We start from the raw sequence: 12,364 nt of genomic DNA, 5'->3' as shown, positions 1-12,364 counted from the left end.
TTGTCTAAATAAGCCTAACAGGTAAGAGTCAATAACATTAGTAGTGTGAGCTTTGAAAAGTGAAATGAAGTCTATGTACTGTAAAAATAAAAATTATTTGCAGTGTATGAAAACAAAATAATTAATATTGGTATTTTTGATGAAGGATTTAACTGGTCCATTCTGGATGAATGAAAATATTTAAGGGATTGACATTCCTTGTATTTAACTATATTATTATATAAACTTAACATGCAAACACACACATCATAACTAGAGGTTAATTTTCCTTCCAGGACACCCGACAATTGGAACTGAAAATTGCTTTATAGTAATTGATATAAAGGAAATTGCTGGTCTTTACAGCAATAGGGAAAGGATAAATGGTTTTGAGACAACAAGAAAAGAAGTAAACATGGATTCCCACCTCTCAGTTTGCACCAAAACAAATTTCAGGTGAGTCAAATATGTAAACATAAGATAAATCATCAAAGTAGTAAAATAAAAGAAAAAACCCAAGTGAATTTATATGTAATCTTGAAGTTTGGTAGACCTTTATAAATAGGACATAAGACTTCAAAGCCATGTATTTGACAATATAAAAACTAAAATATATGTAGTGAAAAGTGAACAAATTCTAAAAGGCAAACTACATATCAATATAAGTAAGGCTGTGTGTCAGAGGGCTTTCCACAAGTAAAACAATAAAATGAAATGAATGTTGAGATTAGAAGGGGCTAAATTGTATATGCAGATTTTATAATGGATCAACGTACTTGAGGATATTAGTAGTTGTAATATTAAACAATTGGTTAAAAAGTAAAAAAAAAATTAAACAAATTACTTGTCATATTGTAAACCATATATGCACCCTTATGTTCATAGCAGCACAAATTACAATAGCTAAGATATGGAAACAGCCCAAGTGCCCATCAGAAGATGAGTGGATAATAAGGAGTGGTACATTTACACCATGGAATACTAACTACAAAAAGAAGGATCGCTTACCCTTTGAGATAGCATGAAGGGACCTGGAGAGTATTATGCTAAGCGAAATAAGCCAGTCAGAGAAAGATGAGAATCACATGATCTCACTCATATGTGGAATCTAATGAACAAAATAAACTGATGAACAAAATGGATGCAAAGACACAGAAACATGGAACAGACTGTGGAATGTCAGAGAGAAGGTGGGGGGGAATGAGTGGGTGTGAATAGATCAACCAAAGAACTTGTATGCATATATGCATAACCCATGGACCCAGATAATAGGGTGGTGAAGGCCTGGGGTGGGGGGTGGAGGCAGCTTAGAAGAGGTAGAGGTCAATGGGGGAAGTAAAGGGACATATGTAATACTTTCAACAATAAAGATTTTCTGAAAAGAAATAAATAAACTTGTTTCATTGCATTAAGTCTTCAGAAAATTAAATTTCTGCAGTAGGTATGCGTAGACATGATATAAGGTACATGAGAATTCCTAATACATATCCTATATAATAAAAGGCTAATATGCAAATTGTCCCCATGGGCATTCGATCAGGAGACTAGGAGTTCGATTGCTCACTATGACATGTGCTGACCACCAGGGGCGACCAACGGTGGAGGCAGGGCGCTGAGGGAGCAAGGGAAGGAGGAGGCAGGGAGGCTTGGAGGCAGGGAACCTGATCAGCCCTGATTGCCAGCCAGACCTAGGGACCCTACCCATGCACAAATTTCATGCACCGGGCCTCTAGTTAATATATATTTGGAAGCCACAATAATTAACACAGCTGGGTACTGGAGAAGAACTAGGCAAGAAGTGAATGGACTACAATAAAGAGTCTATAAATAAACCAAAATAACATGTGGAAATTTGATATATATTAAAGCTGTCTTTTGTCAGCAATAGGGAAAGGATAAATGGTTTTGAGACAACAAGAAAAGAAGTAAACATGGATTCCCACCTCTCAGTTTGCACCAAAACAAATTTCAGGTGAGTCAAATATGTAAACATAAGATAAATCATCAAAGTAGTAAAATAAAAGAAAAAACCCAAGTGAATTTATATGTAATCTTGAAGTTTGGTAGACCTTTATAAATAGGACATAAGACTTCAAAGCCATGTATTTGACAATATAAAAACTAAAATATGCTGTAGTGAAAAGTGAACAAAGTTTAAAAGGCAAACTAGCAAAACAATTGGTCCACATATGATATAGGACAATTTTTTAAATTTACAAATACTCCTATATACCAATGAGCAAAATGATGGAAAACAAAATACAGTAGTCCTTCCTTTAAAAAAAATTGATTAATTTTAGAGAGAAAGAGAGAGGAAGGGAGACAGAGAGAGACAGAAACATCAATTTGTTGTTCCATTTATTTATACACTAGTGCCCCAGTGCATGGATTCGTGCACATTGAAAGGAAATTAATTAGAAGGTGGCCGGTGGGTGGGAATGGGAAAGATGGGCTGGACATGCCCTGCAGTCAACCTCCTGAGGTCCCTCCCCAGCCGGCAACACCTGGGGCAGCGCCTTGGCTCAAAGGGCATCTGCAGAGTGAGCGGGGTCCCTCCAGCAGGTGGGGTCCCTCAGCCTGGCCTGAGGGGATCGGGCCGAAACTTGGAGTCTGAAACCCCCTGAGGGGTTCTGGAGTGTGAGAGGGTGGTTCTAGAGTGATGCATCCTGCAATCGGGTTCCCTCCTCTCTGGTTCCAGGGTGCATCACCTGAGAACTGCCGCTCGGCAGCTCCTGCATTGAGCATCTGCCCCCTGGTGGTCAGTGTGCATCATAGCTACCAGTCAGAGTGTCTGTCCCCTGGTGGTCATTGTGGGTCATAGCTACCGGTTGGACAGTTGGATGGTTGCTTAGCCTTTTATATATGGATTCATTGGTTGATTCTTATGTGTGTCCTAACCCAGGCAACCTTGGCGTATTAGGACAATGATTTAACCAAATGAGCTACCTGGCCAGGGCAAATTATAGTAGTCCCTCCTTATTTGCAGTTCCACTGTGTGCAGTTTCAGTTAACCCTCAGTCAACGAAGTTCTGAAAATACTAAATAGAAAATTCCAGAAATAAACAATTCATAAGTTTTAAATTGAAAGCTATTCTGAGTAGTGTGATGAAACCTCGCTACATCCCACTCTGTCCTAGTCAGAACATGAATCATGCTTTTTTGCAGCACAGCCACACTGTATATGCCACTCTCCAACTAGTCACTTAGCATCAGTTTGGTTATCAGGCTGACTGTTGCAGTATGGCAGTAATTGTGATAAAGTGATCCTTATTTTACTCAATGATGGCCCCAAAGTTTAAGAGTAGCGATGCTGGCAATTCGGATATGACAAATAGTAGCCATAAAGTGCTTCCTTTGTGCAAAGAGGTGAAGGTTCTTAACTAAATATGGAAAGAAAAAAAAAAGTATGCTGAGTTTACTGAGAACTAAAGTAAGAACGACACTTCCTATCTAATAAAGAGGTAATATGCAAATTGACCATCACTCCAACACACAAGATGGCCACCCCCATGTGGCCAAAGATGATCACCCCCATTTGGACACAAGATGGCTGGCAGGGGAGGGCAGATGTGGGCGATCAGGCCAGCAGGAGAGGGCAGTTGGGAGGAGCCAGGCCTGAAAGGGAGGGCAATTGGGGGCAATCAGGCCTGCAGGGGAGGGCAGTTGGGGGCAACCAGGACTGCAGGAGAGGGCAGTTGGGGGTGACCAGGCTGGCAGGGAGTGCAGTTAGGGGCAATCAGGCTGGCAGGGGAATAGTTAGGCATTGATCAGGCTGGCAGGGGAGTGGTTAGTGGGTGATCATGCTGGCAGGCAGAAGCAGTTAGGGGCAATCAGGCAGGCAGGCAGGTGAGCAGTTGGAAGCCAGCAGTCCTGGATTGTGAGAGGGATGTCTGACTGCCCGTTTAGGCCCGATGCCAACTAGTGGTCCCAGATTGGAGAGGGTGCAGGCTGGGCTGAGGGACACACACCCCTGTGCATGAATTTTGTGCACTGGGCCTATAGTATAAGTATAAAATTATGAAGGAAAAAGAAATCTGTGCTAGTTTTACTGTCACACCTCAACCTGCAGAAGTTACGGCCACAGTGACTGATAAGTGCTTACTTAAGATGGAGAAGGCATTACATTCATGGGTGGAAGACATGAACAGAAAACATGTTTTGATTGACAACAATGTGTTGCACCAGAAAGCACTGAGTCCATAGGAAGACTTCAGGAAGGGATCCCCTAAAACATGTGACACCAAGCATTGACTGCAAATAAGGGATGGCTCATAGATTCAGAAGTAAGTTCGGCATTTTATCATCTCACATCATCACAAGAAGAAGGGTAAATACAGTACAAAAAGATTCAGAGAGAGAGGAAAAGAGAGAGCACATTCACATTACCTATATTACAGTATCCTATCTAATAATAGACAAATATGCAAATTGACCACACCTCCGACACACCCACAAGCCATGCCCACAAGCCACGCCCACCATCCAATCAGAGCGAGTATGGAAATTAACCCAAACCAAGATGGCTACAGCCACAGAGAGCAAGGTTTCCTAGGTAACAGAGGAAGCCAAGCTTTCCGCCTGCCCTTGCCAGGCCTAAGCGTCCACTCAAGCTACAAAGTTTCAATTATAGAAGGTAAACAAATTCAAACAAATGGTGGCAGAATGGAGCTTGAGAGAGCAGGCCAGGGTTGTCCCCGGCAACAGGGGAAGCAAAGCTTTCCGCACACCCTGGCCGGGCCCACCCGCTTAAGGCAACAAAGTTTCAATTATAACCCTAACACAAATGTCTGCCGGCCTCGGAGGGAGCCCCAGGCTTGGCTCCACTGCAGGCTACAAAGTTTCAATTGTAGAAGGAAAATAAATTCCAGATACCAGGGCCTCCGCCTGGGTTGCCAGGGGGTGTGGCCAGCCTGCAAACCACCACAGGCCCCTCGCACAGGCCGCCCCACACCCCAAGGGAACCCCCACCTGATCCAGGACACCCTTCAGAGCAAACCAGCTGGCCCCCACTCCTGTACCAGGCCTCTATTCTATCGAATAAAAGAGTACTATGCAGATTGATCATCACTGCAACTCACAATATAACTGCCCCCATGTGGTCAAAGATCCTGCCCCCATGTGGACACAAGATGGCCACCACAAGATGGCCAGCAGGAGAGGGCAGTTGGGAGGCACCTGGCCTGCAAGGGAGGGCAGTTCAGAGGGACCAAGCCTGCAAGGGAGGGCAGTTGGAGGTGATCAACCCTGCAGGAGAGGGCAGTTAGGGTTGACCAGGCCGGCAGAGGAGGAAAGTTAGGGGCAAACAGGCTGGCAGCAGAGTGGTTAGGGGGTGATCAGGCTGGCAGGCAGAAATGGTTAGGGGCAATCAGGAAGGCAGGCAGGCAAGCAGTTGGGAGCCAGCAGTTCTGGATTGTGAGAGGGATGTCCAACTGCTTGTTTAGGCCCGATCCTCAAGGGGTCCTATATTGGAGAGGGTACAGGCTGGGCTGAGGGACAACCCCCCTCTGTGCACGAATTTTGTGCACCGGGCCTCTAGTATTGTTATAATTGTTCTATTTTATTATTAGTTATGATTGTTAATCTCTTACTCTGCTAATTTGTAAATTCAACTTTCTCTTAGGATAAAACATGGTATATATACAGTTTGATAGTATCCATGGTTTCAGTCATCTACTGGGGGTCTTGGAACATATTCCCTACAGATAAGAGGAACTACTGTAGTAAAATCAGCTATGTATATAAGTAGGCTGCTTACATAAAAGGAAACATAACTTTAGAAGAGACATAGGGAATGATGCTCAACTTTGTTCATAACTAATGAAATGCGAAGTAAAACAACAGAATTCTATAGCTCATATATCAGATTAAAAAGATTAATAAAAATTATAATTAAAAATATAATATATATCTTTGGAGAGGTAGAGGAAGCAGACACTCTGTGTACTGGTAATAGTAGTATAAATTGGGACAGAATTTTTAGAAAGCAATTTTGCAATATCAAAATTCAAAATTACTTGAATTTCTTAATTTCACTATTAAGAATCTAACTAAATGATACACTCATAAAAGTGAGCCAAAATATACCCAAAAGGATATTTATTGCAGCATTATCTGCAGTAATAATAAACTGAAAAACTTAAGTGCCCATCAATAGGGAATTGGTTAAATAAATTATGGTATGTTAATATAAATGCAAAAGAAAATGAATTAGATCTGCTTTTGCAGATATGGGATGATATATTATAAAATGAAAACAATAAGTCACAGCACAGTGTGATCCTATTTGGGTAGTGGCTGGCCCAAGAGTGCCCCACCCAGGCAGCTCTTTTGGGCTGGTGGGCTACCTGAGACCACTTTTAACCAGACTACAAGGGCAATTCCACAATGCAAATTCCTACTGGACTAAGAGCTACTCACTAACATGAGGGTTTGTGCCCTCCCATGGGTTTCAAGCCCTCCAGGTGTTGGGTATCTGGTGTGTGTTTCCCAGCACTTCTTAAACAGTTGGCATTCATGCCCTTCAGTGATGAAACTCATATATATATATATTTTTGTCCTCTCTGGTAAGGCCTTTTTTTTTTTTTGCTTATCCTCTAAAAAACTTGGGAGTGGCAGTGGACATAAATAGGGAGTTGCAGTGGACATGGTCCCTCTTCTGGGGCACAGCTGTGATATTTCCAACAGACCCTGGGCTTCTCTGTTGGATGCCAATGGAAGAGAAACCTCATGAGTTCTCTTGCTGACACTTACTTACTTCCCCACGAAAACCTTTTTCTTAATTTACCCCACATCACATTGTTAAATTTGCCCTCACTCACCATGTCACAATATATATTTGCAGTTATGAACAAAAATGTTTTTTGAAGAATAGAGAAGGCATTACATTCATGGGTGGAAGACAAGAGTGATTTTTATGGGCAAGGGGACTTTTATATTCTACTCATTTCATCAGAGTGTTGATTTTTTTAATTCTTTCACTTTATTCCTAACTTTATTTTTATTAGATTAGAAGTACAAAAATAATACATGCTTATACATAAGTATATAAAGTGAAAAACATTAATAACCTCTTCCTGCTCTGATTATTTCTCTGTCCCCATTCTAGATAACCAATGTGAAGAGTTTAGTGTGTACATTTCACATCTTCTTATATATTCATGCAAACATATATATGCATAAATGGAAAATGGGTTTTACTATTCAGATTACTTTGAAAATTGTTATTTTCACTTTTATACCTGATTGATCCTTACATATAATTTTAACAACTAGCTTTTCATAGCTGCATAATATTCCACAGTATAGTTTCTTTTACCACTTCCCAAATATGGATATTCCATACAATAAACAGGATAGCCAACCATGGGATTGCTGGATCAAAGGTTATACACATAACCTTTTTTTGTTGTTGTTAATCCTCACCTGAGAATAGTTTTTACATTTATTTTTAGAGTTTTAGAGAGAGTGGAAGGGAGGGAGGGAGAAGGGGGAGAGAAAGAGAGAGAGAGAGAGAGAGAGAGAGAGACATCAATGTGAGACAAACACATCAATTAGTTGCCACCTGTGTGCCCCGACTAGGGTGGGAATCAAACCTGCAACCCAGGTATGTGCCCTTGAGCCTTGACCTGAAATTGAACTTTGACCCTTCAGTGCAAGGGCCAACACTCTAACCACTGAACCACTCTGGCCAGGCACACGTAACATTTTAAACAGATCTGGCCAGAGTATTTTCTACAATGTTTAGCAATTCCTTCTCCCACTCATAGAAAGGTATGAGTTCCTATTTCTCTACTTTAACTTCACTGAAAATTATTAATCTTTATAATGTTTCTCAATAAGGTGCATGGTGGGAATGGTATATCATTGTTTTGATTTGCACTTTTTGAATGAGTGAAGTTGAACAGTTTTACATATGTTAATTGACCAATTTGATCAATTTGAATTTCTCTTCAAAAGGCAACAGGTCCACATGGTTTTTATGAGTAATTCCAAAAGGTAGAAATTTTCATTTTACAATTAATCTCTGTTACTTCAGAAGGTAAAATTTCCCCACGTCATTTTATGCAGGTAACATAACCATACCATCAAAACTGATAAACACAGAAGAAGAAAAGTATGTCAGTGGTTTTTAGTCCTGGATGCACAATATACTGTATTTTTCTGTATATGAGATGCCCCCTTGTATAAGACGCCCCCACTTTTGCAACTCAAAATTAAGAAATCAATATTTTAAACATAAAACAGAACACATTTTTATTTAGTAATTACCGCAGGTAATGTTTACATACCAGTACTATGATATTATGCAGCATATCACTTTATTCAGCCTCTGTTGAATCACTGCTCTCTTCTTCATCACTATTAGTTCCAGACATGTCAATTTCTTCAACTTCTGTTGTATCGCTGCTGTCTTCTGAGTCACTGTCTATATATGTAAGATCATCCTCATAAACTGGTGGCATTTTCTGAGCTAACTTTGTTTGTGTTCTCATGGCCAACCCTTCTCTCCTCATGAAAATGAAGCACCATTTTGCTTTTCCTGTAAAATTAACAATGTTCATTTTGCTTGCAAACATTCTTGCCTGACATTGAATAAGCTTGGTTGACACACATAAGCCACTCTGGCACTGCTCCATAATCCAAGTATTAAGCCTCTGCTCCAAGTTTGCCCATTTTGCTGGATTTCCTCTTAAGGCCTTCTTCTTTATTGGCATCTTAAGGAGTTGTTCTTCCTGCTTTCTCCACTGTCTGATCATACACTCAGTGGGAGGAGGTCCAAATTGTCTCTCTGCAGTTCTATTTCCATGCTCTTTTGCATAGCTGATTACATTCAGTTTGAATTTTGCAGAGTAAGACAATTGCTTACCAGTATTTGTCTTTTTATTTTTTGACATCTTTATGGGCTCAGAACACTCTGGTCCCTGTTGCACCTGCACATTCTCTACCTCCACCTCGAATTATGGCATCAGCTGATGTCAGTAACAATAAGGCTTGTGATTGGATGAAGCCTGTTTGACAAGGTATGGGCAGCTATGCACCCACATGGCTCCCTCCTCGGCTGACTTCCGTGTATAAGATGCCCCTCGATTTTCAGTCTAATGATTTTAGAAAAAAGATAGCATCTTATACACGGACAAATATGGTAATCATTTTGGGAGCTTTTGAAAAATACTCATGACTAGGCCCCATGCAAGAGTTTCTGATTTTTTTCTTTTTGAGGTATGGCTTCGAGTTTACATTTCTAATATACTACAGAACAATGCTTCTTATTCATATAATGCCAGATTATAAATGAAATACTGACAAGTTGAAGCAAGTAGTTCTTCAAAGAATAATACCCCATAATTGGATAAAGTTTATTCTAGGAATATAGCAATGCTTCAATGTGAGCAAATCTACCAATGTAATTTATTACTCTGAAAAATTGAAGGAGAAAGACCATATGAATAGATGGATAAATGTTATTTACTAAAATTTAGCCAGCAGTTCTAGGAACATCTCTGAGTATATTTGGACTAGAAATACATTATCATGATAAAACTACTTATCACAAACTATAGAAACATTATTGTAAAGTGAGATATATTAAACTTATTAAATTCTAATTAAAGTCAGGATCAAGTCGGGGATGATCATTTTAATCAATAATATATATTATTTTGGAGATCTGGCTATTGCAGTGTGACAGCAAAGAACTGATGGAAGTTATGGGGGAAAAGGCATACACAATCATGTCACGCAATTGTATTACCTAAAATCCAAGAAACTATAAAAAAATAGAAGTGTTTACAAGATAATTTCCTATCTAATAAAAGAGTAATATGCAAATTAACCATCACTCCACTATGCACACAAGCCACGCCCACCAGCCAATCAGGAGTGAGTATGCAAATTAACCCAACCAAGATGGCTGCTGCCGCAGAGCGAGCAGGAGGCTTGGGTTTCTCTGGCAATGGAGGAAGCCAAGCTTTCCACACACCCTGGCCGGCCCAGGCCTCCACTCAAGGCTATGGAGTTTCAATTATAGAAGATAAATAAATCCCAACAAAAATGGCTGCGGCTACAGAGCAAGCATGAGGCTTGGCTCCACTCAAGGCTACAAAGCTTCAATTATACAAGATAAATAAATCCCAGATCCCAGGGCCTTTGCTTGGGTTGCTGGGGGGCATGGCTGGCCTGCAAACTACCACAGGCCCTTGGCCTAGGCCGCCCCTTGCCCCAAGGGAACCCCCACCCTGATCCGGGACACCCTTCACGGCAAACCAGCCGGCCCCAACCCATGCACCAGGCCTCTATCATATCTAATAAAAGAGTAATATGCAAATTGACCATCACTCCAACACACAAGATGGCTTCCCCCATGTGGTCAAAGATGGCTGCCCCCATGTGGACACAAGATGGCCACCATGAGAGGGCCCGCAGGGGAGGGTAGTTGGGAGGGACCAGGCCTGCAAGGAAGGGCAGTTGAGGGCAATAAAGCCTGCAGGGGAGGGCAGTTACAGGTGACCAGGCCTGCAGGGGAGGGCAGTTAGGGGCAAACAGGCTGGCAGGGGAGCAGTTAGCCCTCAATCAGGCTGACAAGGGAGTGGTTAGGGGGTGATCAGGCTGGCAGGCAGAAGCAGTTAAGGGCAATCAGGAATGCAGGCAGGCGAGCGGTTGGGAGCCAGCAGTCCTGGATTGCGAGCAGTTGGGAGCCAGCAGTCCTGGCCATTATCAAATCCAGAAGCACACCTGAGTGTGCCAGATTGGGCTTAAACACACCTGGTAGGATTGGGCCTAAACGGCAGTCGGACATCCCTTGAGGGGTCCCAGATTGGAGAGGGTGCAGGCTGGGCTGAGGGACACCCTACCCCCCGTGCACGAATTTTGTGCACCAAGCCTCTAGTTATAAAATAAGAGCATAAAATGTAACTGTAAAAAATGAATAGTTCTTTACACTAAGAATAAACAGTTAGAAAACCAAATGGAAAATGTATCATATCCATAAGTACAAAAAATTTGAATTACCTAAAATTAAATCTAATAATGAAAATATAGGAGTTATGTAAAGATAGCTGTAACATTTTCTTGAAGATTTAAAGTTAGTCTCTCAAAATGAAGACCTGTACTATGTTTCTGTATAAAAAGAGTATTAAAAACTGTGAATTCAAGCCAATTTCCCATACAAATGCAATACAACTAAAACACAAACACATTTTTACAGAAACCAGAGGAAACTGTTTGAGTTCAAATGGAAGAATTAATGCCTGAGAATATTTAAGAAACCTATGAAAATAAAAAATGCCTCATGGGGATTAGTTTTGGCAGATATTAAGACTGGACTTATAAACCCATCAGAAGATAAGGACAGATGATAGATATTATCTGTCTATCTATATCAGGCGTCCTCAAACTACGGCCCACGGGTAATTTTCCACTCACTACTGCCCCCACCCCCAACCTGCTCCTTCACTGTAAATCCCCACTAGTCATTGGTATATTAGCAACTGAGCCAAGTTCTCTGAGGGTTCTATTCTCTTATTGCAATTGTCCTGAATAAAATCTATTTTTACTGCTTTAACCACTGTCAGGCTCTGGTTTTCTTCAACAGTATAAACCTGAGGCCATTGTCAAGTCCAGAAACACACCTGAGTGTATAGATGTTGGAACTTCATATTTGACAAATATTATATTTTAACTACAGGCCCAATGCACAAAAGAGTAGGCCTTCCTTCCCCAGGCTGCTGGCACCAGCTTCCCTCTGGCACCCGGGACCCAGGCATCTCTCCTCCAGCCCCCAGCAGGCACCTAGGACCTGGGCTGCTTCCCTCTTCCCTCAGGCCACCCACAGGCATGGGACCCAGGCTGGCTTCCCTCCGCCCTGGCTTCATCGGGAAGGACTTCCAGTCTAATTAGTATATTACCCTTTTATTATTATAGATTATTAGAAAAAAGTTTAGTGTTTTTTAATCTTTAAGCAAGAGAGAAACTACAGATGTCATAAATGAAATTTTCACAAATTTTTCTAGATAAACAATTAAAACTTATATCCTCTCAAAATAAAGTAAAATAAAAACCATGGATGACATTAACCAAAGAACTTACATGCATATATAAATAACCCATGGACTCAGACAATAGTGTAGTGAAGGCCTGGGGGTGGGGAGAGAGAAGGGTGGTGTGGGTCATGGGGGAAAAAAGGGGACATCTGTAATACTTTCAAAAATAAAGATATTTTTTTAAAAAATGAATGATGTTGAAAGACAACAAACTGAGAAAAGATTTGGAATACTTTTAGCATATCACTATCCCTAATGAACACAGACCTTAATTTTTTTTAAAAAAAGTAAAAGTCAAAAAATCCAAGAGAAAAATGGGCAAATTATATGAAGAAATAATCCATAGA

Source organism: Eptesicus fuscus, chromosome 1 (genome assembly GCF_027574615.1).
Source record: "Eptesicus fuscus isolate TK198812 chromosome 1, DD_ASM_mEF_20220401, whole genome shotgun sequence".
NCBI classification, from domain to species: domain Eukaryota; kingdom Metazoa; phylum Chordata; class Mammalia; order Chiroptera; family Vespertilionidae; genus Eptesicus; species Eptesicus fuscus.
The sequence above is the reverse complement of the archived record's forward strand: the minus strand, read 5'-3'. Positions refer to the sequence as shown.